At 38.8% G+C, this 14,575-nt stretch overlaps 1 protein-coding gene across 5 annotated transcripts in view; it reads left to right on the forward strand.

Moving 5' to 3' along the window:
* CB1H4orf45 (chromosome B1 C4orf45 homolog) overlaps positions 1–14,575 on the forward strand; it is a 98,847-nt gene that overhangs the window by 24,728 nt on the left and 59,544 nt on the right. The window lies entirely within an intron of this gene.

Raw genomic sequence — 14,575 nt, forward strand, 5'->3', positions numbered from 1 at the left:
ATCATCTCAGGCCTAATCTTGTATAGGCTACAATAGAATTAGCACAGAAGAAGGAACGGGCCTGGCAGAAGGTGAGGGGAATACCAGAAATGGTCAGAAGGTACATAATAAGATAATAGCTATCTATCATCCGGCATCTGTTATGTGACAGTTATACATCCAGGCATGGTATACGTATGATACGTACCATATCTCTCGATTCTTACAACAACTGTATGAGTTTGTTAGATGTGGTATCATTTTTCAGATAAAGAAACTCATCCAGAGAAACAGTAAATATTTTGAAGAAGGCCACAAGCCTATTATGAAATAGAATTCAGAAAAAGTATGGCCCCTTCTCTTTTCTCCACATCATGATGTCTCCCAATGAGGCAAAACAAATGACAAAGGAAATGTCTTGCTGTAAACCACCAGCAAATTGCAAGAAATATCGAATGAAAGTGCAGGGTGTAAATTACACAGGGAGAGTGATATAAACTCAGAGGGGAGAAATAAAGTAGGATAGAGAAAAAAGTAATTCAAGGGAGCATTATATCAGTGGCTTTCAAACTTAGATTCTAACTGCAGCCTGCAGTAAGAAATGCATTTTATACAAGGACCCAAGAAAATACCACTGTGTGTGTATATGTTTATGTGTGTGTGTGTGTGTGTGTATACAATTATTTGGTGATGTATATAGTTAGTTATATATATATATATATATATATATGTCATATATATGTTATATATATGTTAGTTATATATATACGTATATACATATATGCGTGTATATACATACATATATACGTATATATACATATATACGTGTATATACATATATACGTGTATATATATATATATCACTAAGATAAGTTAGTGAAATATATATTACTAAAAAATGAGCAAATGCAATTCAGTGGCGAAATTCAGGACAGTCTTATAAACATGGTGCTAGAACAATTAAATATACATACACACAAAAAAAATTGAACTTTCCAAACCATATCTCTCATCATATACAAAAATTGACTTGAAATGGATCATAGACCTGAATGAAAAACCTAAAACTATACAACATCTAAAAGAAAGAACATTTATATGGATGAAGAACATTTATATGTTCTAAAAAGAACATTTATATGGATGCCTGGGTGGCTCAGTCGGTTGTGTTGAGTCTTGGTTGCAGCTCAGGTCATGACCTCATGGTTCATGCGTTAGAGCCCCCATCAGGCTCTGCGATGAGAATGCAGAGTCTGCTTGAAATTCTCTCTCCCTCTCTCTCTGCCCCTCTCTCACTCTCTCTCTCTCTCTAAACAGATAAGTAAATAATCTTAAAAAAGAATATTTATAAAATGATCTGTATCAAAATTACTCTCCATACAACACTGTTAAGAGGATGGAAATAGAAGAACAGACTAGAAGAAAATATTTACAAAATACATATTGATAAAAGACTTATATTCAGAATATGTAAATAACTCTCAAAACTCTTAATAAGAGAACAATGCAACTAAAAAATGGGCAGAAGATTTGGATAGTTCATCCAAGATGATAAACAGACGGCCAATATGCACAAGATGCTGAACGTTATCGATTGTTAGAGAAATGCAAGATAAAGCCACAATGAGACACCACTGCACACCTATTAGAATGGCAAAAATTAAGACCAACTCTACCACGTATTTGCATGGATGTGGAGAAGGTAGAACTCTCATACCACGTGGGCAGAAATTAAATTGATTCGACCACTTTGGAAAACAATTTAGCAGTTTCTTAAAAAGTTAGTCACCCACCATATGGTCCGGCATTTCCACTGCTAGGTATTTACCTAAAAGAATGAAAGCACATTTCCATAAAAAGATCTGTATGCAAATGTTCATAGCAGCTTTATTTGTAACAGTTACACACTGAAAACAACCCTAAAGTCCCATCAACAGGTGAATGGATAAACTGTTGTCTGCCATATAATAAAATACCGCTTGGCAATAAAAAGAAATAAACTATTGGTACATGTCATTAAAAAGATGACCTCAAAATAATTATGTTTGGTGTAAGAAGCCAGACCAAAGAGAGTGTATACTGTATAATGCCATTTATATACAATTGTAAAAAATGCCAATTAATTATAGGAACAGAAAGCAGATAATTGGTTGCCTAGGTATAGGAAAAGGCAGGGAATGAGAAAAAGGATTTGCAAAAGGGCATGATGAAATTTTGGGGGTGATGGATATGTTCTTTATTTTGATTGTGGTGATATTTCATGACTAGGGTTGCTTGATTTAGCAAGTAAAAATATAGGATGCTCAATTAAATTTAATATCAGATAAAGAATTTTTTTTTAGTATATGTACCACACAATATTTGGAGCATACTTTTACTAAAAAAAAAATTATTCATTGCCTACCTGAGATACAAATTTAACTGGGTATCCTATATTTATCTGGCAAACTTGTTACATGTGTACATATACATAAAGCTTAACAAGTTGTATACACTTTAAGTATATGCAGTTTCTTGTATTTCAGTTATACTTCAATAGAGTTGTTGAAAAAAAGAAAAATTGAGGTTAACCAAGGAAGACAAAATGGCTTTCCCAAGTTCACTCAACTAATGGCAGCAAGGCTAAAACCAAAATCCCAGTTACCATTCTCCCTGTCCAAATGCTCTTTCTGTTATACCAAGTATATTCTAGAGGAAAATGTTTGCTCACAGGGATGGAAAAACATATCCCAGAGGACATTTGAATATGGAGTGATAAGGAAATTTAAATTAATTTATAATTTATAAATGTCTGCTATCATGTGGCTTTGTGAGTCCAATATTGCACCTGTTCTCAAATCCATTTTAAAAGCATTGCAGCCCAGTGAAATCTATTCTAGGAATAAATAAACAGTCATTTTATTTCAATCTTTTTAACTATCTGGGAGCAGGAGTCCCCCAGCCATCCAAGTAGAAAGGGTTAAAAGTATAACAGAAAAGATACAACAAATGTAAAGAGTACCTAGCTATTGATTACCATTTTCTTGCTTTTTACAATTAAATATTTCTCAGTAATCCAAATAGCAGGCTCAATGTTTTTCTTACAGCATACTTTTAGCTATTTCTACTTGTTTTTTTTTTTTTTCAAGTAATCTCTGCACTCAAATGTGGGACTCGAACTCATGACCCCGAGATCCAGAGTCATACGCTCTACCGACTGAGCCAACCAGGCACCCCTCTACTTGTTTATTAAATAATTTACAAGGTGAGAAATACCACTTACTAGTTGAAATTGCCTTGGTCTAAATTGAGATCACTTTCTGCCATCTAAAATAGATGATCCTTTCCTGGTATACTGTTTGTCCAGGGAATAGAGAAGGAAATTGCCATATATCATCTAGGCTAAGAAGTGTTATTTTAATAAATTACATTTTAACATGTCTGTAATTGTGATGTGCCTTACTATAGATGTCTACATTTGAAGTAGTAAATTTCTTCCCTTTTCTCTTTGGAAGCATACCTGGTACATTTTAAAAGTCAATGGTACATTTTACAATTCTTAACACCATAGCTCGAGTAACTGTTTCTACCCAGTCCAGTGTGAGTTACGCTCTTCTTTTTAGATTAGGTGGTAATTACCATCATTACTCACAGCCCTAATGGAGCAATGCATACCCTCTCAGCTCTTTCCAGTGGGGTAAAACCAGTGTAATTCTTACCTAATGTTGTTATTTCCAGTCTATCTGTATAATTTAGTATCCCACCCCATTCTTCTATTTTTTATTTGCACTGGCAGGTTAACCATATTTGCATCTCCTCACTGGGTCACATGTGCAATACTAATAATAACAAAATCAATGACCACAAAGTGAGAAGTGAAATGAGACCAAATTAACATCAGCAAAATACAAAAAAAGCCACGTACTCTATTGGAACCAATTGTACAAATAAAAAGTGAACTCTTTCATGCAAGAGAGTGCATTTAAAGGAAATGTTTTTGTTTTTTTTTAAGTACTTACTTTTGCTGTGAACTGATCAACACAGAAACTTCCTCTCTAAATATGAATGGCAGGTGTGTAAGATAAAAGGCGAACATGAGAAGTGCTCTAGACCAGGGATTAGTAAACTATAGCCTGTGGACCAAATCTAGTTTGACACCTGGTTTTGTACTATGTTCCATGGTTGGAAAAAATTAAAAGAATATTTTGTGACACATGAGATTATTAAAATTCTAATCCCAGGATCTATAAATAAAGTTTTATTGGAATGTAGGCACACAACAGTTTACTTATTGCCCATGGCTGCTTTTGCGCCGCAGTGGCAGGGTTGAGAAGTTTACTTCTCTTGAAACGTTGAAACGTTTACTCTTTTTTTTATGGAAAACTTTGCAAACCTCTGCTCTCTCTCAAAGGATTTAAATAGAAATTAACAACTGCTCTCTCTCCCTCACATTTTAGGAAAATGAGTTCTGGGGCACCTGGGTGACTCAGGCTCTGCACTGGGCGCAGAGCCTGCTTAGGATACTCTCTCTCTCCCTCACCCTCTGCCCCTCCCCAGCTCTCTCTCTCTCTTAAAAAAAATAAAATAATAAAATAATAATTTTAAATTAAAAAAAAAAGAATAGTTTTGATGGAGCCTATGGCTTGCCTCCATTTCTTTGTATCATTTCAGTGTAAAGCTGTATCTTCAAGTATGAGAGCATAAACACTGAAACAGATTATAATTTATCACATGACCAAGAACCAAAGGAGGGTAAACTTTAAATGATTGATGGTGTCTTAAAAGTTGATTGCAAAGGGGTGAATAGTTACATTACATAAATGTTTGTGTTTTATGAATGGATTTCTTTTCCTTCTTTTTTTTTTTTTTCTCTGAGGAACATTTCCCTGTATGCTTTGTAGCAGATAACTCAGAGGTCAGTATACCCTCTTCCTTTCTAGAAAGACTCCATTTTCTTTGGGTGTCTATAGTCGCCTCCCATGACTCAGGGTTAAACCCTGACTCATCTAAGCTAGTCACTGAAATCTCAATCCTCTTGCCAGTGCTTGGTTTTGAGAAGAGATAAATGACTCAATCCTGGCCAATGAAATGAGAAAGCAATTCATCTGGGGTTTTCTAGGAAAGGCTTCTCCACTGATGAAACACATACCCCCCCTCATGGGCATTATGGTATCTGCATATGATACCTGGAACTGATAGCCTCGCTGGAACCTCAAGGGGAGCTTGCCTGAAGGCAACCTGGTACACTGAGGATGCAGAACGCACACATGGAGAGAACCTGCATTTCTGAAGACATCACAGAACTACTGGATTCAGCAACCATAGAATCCTCATTTCGCAGAAGACCTTATTATACGACATAATAATTTTCCTTCTTGTTTAATCCATTTGCCAAGGATTTCCTGTTATTTACAGTACCCTAATGAGTTTTTATTAGTACTACATATGTAAATATTTTAAATGTTCTTTTTCAGACAGACATCGAGAGCCTGTTTCCATGAACGGTAAAAGTTCCTTATAATACAATTGACTATTTTATGCATGTGTATACTACGAAAGTTCCCAAGATAAAAACCAAAACAGGGACACCTCGGTGGCTCAGTCGGTTAAATGTCCGACTCTTGATTTCAGCTCAGGTCATGATCTCAAGATTCATGAGGTTGAGTCCCACAATGGGCTCTATGCTGACACCATGGAGCCTGCTTGGGATTCTCTCTCTCTCTCTGTCTCTCTCCTTCCCTGTTCGATTGCACACAATCTCTTGAAATAAATAAAACAACACAACGAAACCTATTTATTATTATCTACTTATATTGTGGAGAATCACCCGGTTGCAAAATTTTGTCAGAATGAGTCTATCAGTTCTATTTTCCAAGTACAAGTCCACAGATGTTTGAAAAACTTCCGATCCTGCCATCTTTCTGCAGTCACTGGGAAGAATGTGGAATTTTATAATTTTGGATTATAACAGCAACTTCATCCTTCCAATAAAAATTACACAGTGTTTGCATGTGTATTGTACTGCCCAGAATGCTGTGGAAGTTACAAAGCAAACAAAAGGCAGTTCAGGTCTTTAAAAGGAACTAACACGGGCTGGCTTGACAAGCAGAGAGACAAGACACAATTCATGAAAAAAGTAGGAAACCTAAGCGGGCACATGAAACGTAGATCAAAATGCATTTTAAAGTTTCAGTGAATAACAGTGTCTGTCATGAGAGCAGACAATGTTTCCTGGAGGAGATGAGCATGGTCTTCTTTAGATTGTATGGTGTCAGTGTGTTTGGAGCTACAATAATAGAATATCATAGCCTTGGGTGACTTATTAACAACAGAAATTTCGTCTCACAGCTCTGGAGGCTGGGAAGTCCAAGATCAAGGCACCTGGTGAGAGTAGGTTCAGTGTCTGGTGAGCGCCCACTTCCTGGTTCATAGATGGCCGTGTTTTTTGCTGTAACCTCAAATGGCAGAAGGGGCGAGAGAGCTCTCTGGGGTCTCTTATGAGGGTGCCAAATCCACTCATGACAGCTCCACCCTCATGACCTAATCACCTCCCATAGGCCCAACTTCCTATGGGAAGGAAACTCATCACATTGGGTCTTAGGAGATAACATGAATTTGGAGGGGGACACAGTCATTCAGTCTACGGCATATGAAAAACCAGAAAAACAGAGGTCATGTCTTATTAATCTTTCTTTACTCTGACCCAGCTCCGGGCACTCAGTAGAGTGCCATCAATATTAGTTCAACCATTGGCTGAACTGTGCAGAAGTATCCGGTGAAATCTCTAATTCGTCATAACCCTAAATTCCAATTTATAATTTTATATGTAATTATCATATAAGTTTCCTTATTGACATAATAATCCCATGGATTTATTGGAGGCAGTTTGAGTTTATTGGAGGCTGTCCTTAATGTTTTCAGGTTATCTGCAGGAGGTTTATTGTTTGAGTGAAGAACAAATGTATATAGCAAGGATGTTTTTGTCTGATGTTTATTTGGCTCTTTCAGAAATCTGACAAACTTAATCTTGTCTCCTCTCTCCTTGCCCCTACGTGCATATGTCAGATGTGTCCAGAAGAGTTCATTTCATAGTTTCACAGTCCCACTGTCTCTTCTGACCTCTGCCTTGCCTTGAGTCTCCAAAAAGCCCAGCTTTTCTGCATAGCGCATCTGTAATGCCAAATTTATGCCCATATTGTCAACAGGTTTCCAAATATACTTATTAAAACACTCATTTCCATGAACCACTTGATTCCTTTCAATTTATTTCCCTAGAATGCTTCATCTTGGTCACTGAAGTGGAGAATTGGCCTCATGAGGCAATATTATAGAATGAAGTCATATTACTATGAGCTCTCATCCTTCTCTCTGCCTCTAACTACTAAAAATAAATGTTGTGAAAAGCAATTCTTACTCTGACCTTACTCTTAAGTGTCATATCATAAAATCCAAAATAGGAGGATTTGAGGCAGTTCTAGAAAGTAGATTGCTCTTTAGATACTTAAAGAAGTGCTTGCTTCACCTTTAATATGAGTTTATATGCCTCCTGTCTTTTGATGGAATTTTTTTAAGGTTCATTTATTTATTTTAAGTAATCTCTACACCCAACACGGGGCTTGAACTCATGACCCATAGATCAAGAGTCACACACTTTTCTCACTGAGCCAACCAGACACCCCTTATGATGGAATTTTTAAATTTATTTATTTGACAGACCATTCACTTCAACATTCAACACGTATTTCTTGAGGACCAACTATGTTTGAGGACTGTGCTGGCAATTAAGACTTTACAGACATAATACGTATATACAATGGAACATTATTCAGTTATGAGAAAGAAGGCTCTCTTGCCATTTGCAACAATATGGGTGGAACTTGAGGACATCGTGCTAAGTGAAATAAGTCAGACAGAGAAAGACAAGTACTATATGATATCACTTATGTGGAATCCAAAAAGGCCAGACTTGTGAAAACATAAAGTAAAATGGTGGTTACCAGGGCCTGGAGGTTGGGGGTGGGGCAGAGAGATGTTTAAGGGTACAAATTTCCAAAGAGTAGTAATTAAGTCTTAGAGATAAAATGCACAGCATAGTAAATATAGACAATGATACTCTATTATTTTATCAAACTTGCCAATTGACTAGATATTAATTATTCCAACCATTAAAAATAAATTTGAGGGGCACCTGGTTGGCTTAGTTGGTTAAATGACTGACTCTTGATTCAGCTCAGGTCATGATCTCACAATTCATGAGTTCGAGCGCTACATCAGGCTCTGTGCTGATAGTGTAGAGATTGCTTGAGATTCTCTCTCTCCTCTCTCTCTCTGCCCCTCCCTGCTTGCTCTCTCTCTCTTTCTCAAAAATAAATAAACATTTGAAAAAAGAGAAATTTTAATTATGTGACAGGATAGACATGCTAATTATCACTATAATGGCAATCATATTACAATACATATATCAAATCAACATGTTGTACACTTTAAATTTACACAATGTTATATATGAAATATATTTCAATTAAAAAACTTTTTGAAAAGGGTTTATAGATATAACCTTTACCCTCTAGGAGCTTAAAAATAGAGAAAATTAGGGGCACCTTGGTGGCTCAGTCGGGTAAGCATCTGACTTTGGCTCAAGTCATTATCTCACAGTTTGTGGGTTCAAGCCCCATGTCAGGCTCTCTGCTGACAGCTCAGACCCTGGAACCTACTTCAGATTCTGTGTCCTCCTCTGGCTCTGCCCCTTACCTGCTCATACTCTGTCTCTCTCTGTCTCAAAAGTAAATAAACATTAAAAAAAAATTTTAAATAGAGAAGATCCAATAAATATGATATAAAAAGGAAGGTGAAATTAAAAGAAACTACTGTAAAAGTAGCATGTGTTTGTCTAATTTTGACTTGGGGGGACTAGGGGTGTTTTCTAGAAAAGCATCACTTATAATATGCCTTGAAAGATGAATTTTGATAACGAAAAAAGTGAAGGCATGTAAGAATAAGTAGCTAAGGTCAGATTATGAAGACACTAATCAGCAATCCTAAGAAAGCTGGATGAAAAAAATTATAAGCACCACAGAAAACCACTTCATGTGTTGTTTAGGAGAGGAGGTATTTATTTTAGTTGAGTTTTAGTTCATTTTAAGCAGCTGTGTGTGGAGGATGGATTGGAAAGGATAGAAACTAGAGCCAAGACTAGTTAGGACGTTATAGTGATAAGCCAAATGAAAGATAATGAATGAGTGTTTACTTGTATTGCTGGCCTCTCAAAGGAAATGCAAGGCCCATGAACGCAGGGGGTTTGCTTTGCTCACTTGCATATGGATCAATAAATACTTGCTTAATAAGTGAAAGAATAAATGAATGGGTGAGTTGATTAATTAAATGAAACTCTGTAAATGCAGGCGAGAGGTCAGAAAGAGACATTTGCCTCAGAGATGGAATTTTCTCTTTTTCTACTGACACATGCTATAGCTGGTCCTTTTCAAGCGTTGGCTTAAACAGATGAAGTTTATTGGAAAACCTCCCAGATTCGCCTGTCTGTGCTCTTTCCAGCCTTTATGGCAATCTGCTTCCTTAGTGCCCACCATCTTCCCACCATCTAGAGCACAGGTCAGCCAACCTTGGCTCCTGGATCAAATTTGTCCTGCCACCTGTTTTTGTAGGGCTGGTGAACAAAGAATGGCTTTTAGATTTTCAAGTAGGAAAAAGAAAAAGAAGAAGAATATTGTTACATGTGAGAATTACATGAGCTTACAATTTCAATGTTCATAAATAAAGTTTTATTGGAACACAGCCATGCTCGTTTGTTTACATATTGTCTACTGATGCTTTTGCCCTACAGTGGGACAGCTGGGTAGTTAGTGACCGTATTCCCCACAAAGCCAAAACTATTTACTCTCTTGGTCTTTATAAGAAAAGTTTGCCAACCCCTGATCTAGATGAGCTCTCAGGAAAGGAACTGGAACTTAATCACAATAAGGAATAAATCATTTATCAGTGAAAGCTCCTAAAATATGTTTTAAAGGAATGTAATAAGAGAAAACATCAAATAAAAACAAAAAACAATAATAATATTAGCTATATATTATATGCCACGTTCTCAGCTAAGCAATTCTTTAAATAAAATGATTCTCTCCTCTCCATCCAACATGGCTACAATATAGGAGGGCATCAATATTCTCATTTTATAGAGGAGAGGCCTAAAACTCAGAGGCTGAATAACTTTCCCTGGGTCAAAAGGCCAGCCTTAAAAAGACACGAATAGACATTTCTCCAAAGAAGACATCAAGATGGCCAACTGACACATGAAAAAATGCTCAACGTCCCTCATCATCAGGGAAATGCAAATCAAAACCACAATGAGAAACCACCTCACACCTGTCAGAATGACTAACATTAACAACTCAGACAATAACAGATGTTGACGAGGATGCAGAGAAAGAGGATCTCTTTTGCATTGTTGGTGGGAATGCAAGCTGGTGCAGCCACTCTGGAAAACAGTATGGAGGTTCCTCAAAAAATTAAAAATAGAACTACCCTACGACCCAGCAATTGTGCTACTAGGTATTTATCCAAGGGATACAGGTATGCTGTTTCGAAGGGGCACATGCATCCCAATGTTTACACCAGCACTATCGACAATAGCCAAAGTATGGAAAGAGTCCAAATGTCCACCGATGGGTGAATGGATAAAGAAGATGTGGTATATATATACAATGGAGTATTACTCAGCAATCAAAAAGAATGAAATCTTGCCATTTGCAACTACGTGGATGGAACTGGAGGGTATTATGCTAAGCAAAATTAGCCAGCCAGAGAAAGACAAATATCATAATGACTTCACTCATATGAGGACTTTAAGACACAGACCAGATGAACACAAGGGAAGGGAAGCAAAACGAATATAAAAACAGGGAGGGGGACAAAACATAAGAGACTCTTAAATATGAGGACAAACAGAGGGTTACTGGAGGGGGTGTGGGAGGGGGGATGGGCTAAATGGGTAAGGGGCACTAAGGAATCTACTCCTGAGATCATTGTTGCATTATATGCTAACTAACTTGGATGTAAATTTAAAAAAAAGAAAAAAAAAAAAAAAAGGCCAGCCTCAGACAAAGCGAGGATTTGAACCTACAGTAGTTTAGCTTCAAAACCATATCCTTAACTGTAACTTTAGAATTTCAGTACAAATAAGCAAGTACTGTTGGGCACATGTAAAGGGGAGAGGGAAAGGGCATACAGTTTTTCCAGGGCAGGACGAATAAGAAACGTGGAGCCCCGAAGCCTGGTACAGGTTTTAATGGAAGTACATCTCCTCCCATCACAATGTGGCTGTCACAGGGGAGGAAGAGTTAGGACTGACTGACAGAAGTTGGGCAGCTCTGTGTAAGCACTATAGCTGCTAGTTGTCCCACTAGACAAGTCTTCAGATGCAAAAGAGAACTTTAAAGAAGATGGGCAGGTGAGAGACTTATTAACCCAGGAGCTGCCAACGTCACTGTTGGCAAATGAGCGCTGGAGTTTGGGGAAGAGGATGAAAGATGGAGGAAAGCTGCCATATGATGAAAAAAAAACTAGAAACACCCTAAAAAATGTAGCAACGATAGCTGAACAGAGATGATAATTGTCAAAAGAAAACTAAAGAGACAATGGGTCACATGTGAGTTGGAAGTTTCACTCTTAAGCGGGGAATCAGAACCAGCATAGAGTCTAGGCCCTGGAGGAAGAGGTTTGGAAAAACAAAAGCGTGTCATTTAAAGCCAAACACCTGTGGAACTGTCTCATTAAGGAAAGCACATTTCTGCGTGTTGCTGTTTGGGTAGTGATATGTGGATCTTTTGCTTTCTGGTAAGGTAAACACTGGGATGGCTAGAGGGGATCTGCTGGAAATGGGGGCCTAGCTTGGACTCTGGCATCCAGCTGCCTCGGACTCATAAGGCAGATACCTGAGTCAGTTAGGTGGCCAGGGCGGGGTCTTCCCAGGAATCTCCTGTGCTGTGAATATTGCATCATGCTATTTCTAAAGCACGAAAGAGGAAACAGGAGTTGAGAAAAGTCCAGCGACTTGACTAAAGCCACAGAGAACCCTGATTGGAGCTCCCTGCCCCTCCCCCCCTCCCCCACATAAACATATTCTTGGTTTGTAGAGTATGTGCGCCTTCCATGACACTATCTAAAACCCAGTGCTTTTGATTCAGCTGTCAAGTAACGGCTCTTTTAAAAAATCAATCACAGGGACAGCTTAGTCGGTCAGCGTCCAACTCTTGATTCTTGCTCAGGTCGTGATGTCACAGTTTGTGAGATCAAGCCCCACCTTGGGCTCTGCACTGACAGAGACCCATGTTTAAATAAGTTTGGGAAACACTGGGTCACCTAAGTGTAAACAGGTTTAGTCACCATAGGACTTCTCAGAACTTTTAATATGCCTTCATGTGCTGTGGGCAACTAAAAGGCAAAAGTAGCAAGCGGTGTTCCCCCAAGTTTTTGACTATAAAGCACCCCCACCCCACACCCATGTATTTTCATCGTGCACTCAAGGAAGTGGCATTTGATGACACATTTGGGAAAACGGTGGCCTTAGTGTACACACAGAAGTTTCAGCAAGACTAACCCCCATTCTTCTGTATTTCATCCTGTTCCGAGGAGCCTGCTGCACAAATTCCTTCTGACAGGAGTTTTGTAGGTAAGACCGCAACACCTGTCACACTGAGAAAGAAAATGGTTTTTTATGCTCTGGACATTCTATTCTTTACCAAAATAGTTATACCTGAGTGAAAACCTGACATGAGTAAAAGTGAAGCCACCGTGTATCCGTCAAGGGAAATTAGCCACAGTGAGTACTCAGCGCACCATGGGGAGTGATGTTGATTAGGAGGCTGTGAAAACATCTGCCAAAATCATGCATCTGACGAGCAGTTTCATGTTTCCCACTACCTTGGAAAGTTTAGACGACTTCTCTAAGCACAGACTTGTTAGCACATTGACCATTCCTTCCGAGTACCTGGTCAAAGCCCCGGCCCACCCGTAAACTCCGCAAACACTGAGCCCCCTGACCCAAGAGCCAAATGAGAGGAGTCACAGGGCCAAGAGGGGCCCAGCTGACATCACAACCACAACATAGCTTCTGCCTCCAACGTCTTTGGTCGACTTCTGGTAACAGGAATGGAGTTTTTTGTTTGTGTCCCTAATTCGTCCATATGATCCTGCAGCAATGTGGGTTCTGGGACTTCTGAAACTCCTCCTGGCCAGCCCCTTACTTTCTACTTTAAATCATTACCATTCTTCCCATAGATCTTTGCTCCCCTTTATGTTTCACATCCTCAACTTGCAATACCAGGTTCATTTAAGTGATCCTTTCCAGATCTTCTCTTATTTCGGTGTATTTTACCCACTTCCACAATTCACGGATTTCTTTTTGTTCACTGTCTTACATTTAAAATACCAATATTTAGGGGCGCCTGGGTGGCGCAGTCAGTTAAGCGTCCGACTTCAGCCAGGTCACGATCTCACGGTCCATGAGTTCGAGCCCCGCGTCAGGCTCTGGGCTGATGGCTCAGAGCCTGGAGCCTGTTTCCGATTCTGTGTCTCCCTCTCTCTCTGTCCCTCCCCCTTTCATGCTCTGTCTCTCTCTGTCCCAAAAATAAATAAACGTGAAAAAAATAAATAAATAAATAAATAAAATAAAATAAAATAAAATACCAATATTTAGGGGCACCCGGGTGGCTCATCCGGTTAAGTGGCTGACTTCGGCTCAGGTCATGATCTCGCCGGTTCGTGAGTGTGAGCCTCCCGTCTGGCTTTTTGCTGCTAGCCTGGAGCCTGCTTCAGATTCTGTGTCTCCCTCTCTCTCTGTCCCGCCCCTGCTCACACTCTGTCTCTCTCAAAAATTAACATTTTAAAAATAAAATAATATACCAATATTTGTTAAATGTCTCTGCCTTTGGTCATCGTCTGTTATAAGCTGCTCTTCTCATCTGAGAGTCTTCTCTACTTTCCAGTTGCTTCTGATACATTTGGGAAATTTCCTAATTCTCATTTCAAGATTTTATCTGTTTAGATCAGACACCCCAATGTCTGAAGGCCTACATCCCGCAAGTGTGGCATAAGTGATATGTCTGGATTAGGGGCATCTAGGTGGTGCAGTCGGTTAAGTGTCCCACTTCGGCTCAGGTTATGATCTTGTGGTTCGTGAGTTTAAGCCCCACATGGGGCTCTGTGCTGACAGCTCAGAGCCTGGAGGCTGCTTTGGATTCTGTGTCTCCCTCCCTCTTTCCCCCTCCCCTGCTCATGCTCTGTCTCTATCTCTTTCTTTCTCTCTCTCTTAAAAAAATGAATAAACATTTTAAAAAAATAAAAAAATAAAGATACATCTGGATTAAATTAGTTCTAAAAAAAAAGCAGTGGATGGGGGGTAAATAAGAACCCAGCTGTGAGACAGCCTGTCTGGCAATGAAGAGCTTGTTAGTTGTGACTCTAGAAAAGCAATCAATCTTTCTTTGCTTCATTCCCCCCACCTCTGCTAAAAATTGGAGAAAACACTACTACCTATCTCATTTGGTTATTATAAGGATTAATGGAGTAATGTATCTAAAAGGCTTGTAATAGCACCCAGAACCTA

Source organism: Panthera tigris, chromosome B1, assembly GCF_018350195.1.
Source record: "Panthera tigris isolate Pti1 chromosome B1, P.tigris_Pti1_mat1.1, whole genome shotgun sequence".
Taxonomy (NCBI): Eukaryota; Metazoa; Chordata; class Mammalia; order Carnivora; family Felidae; genus Panthera; species Panthera tigris.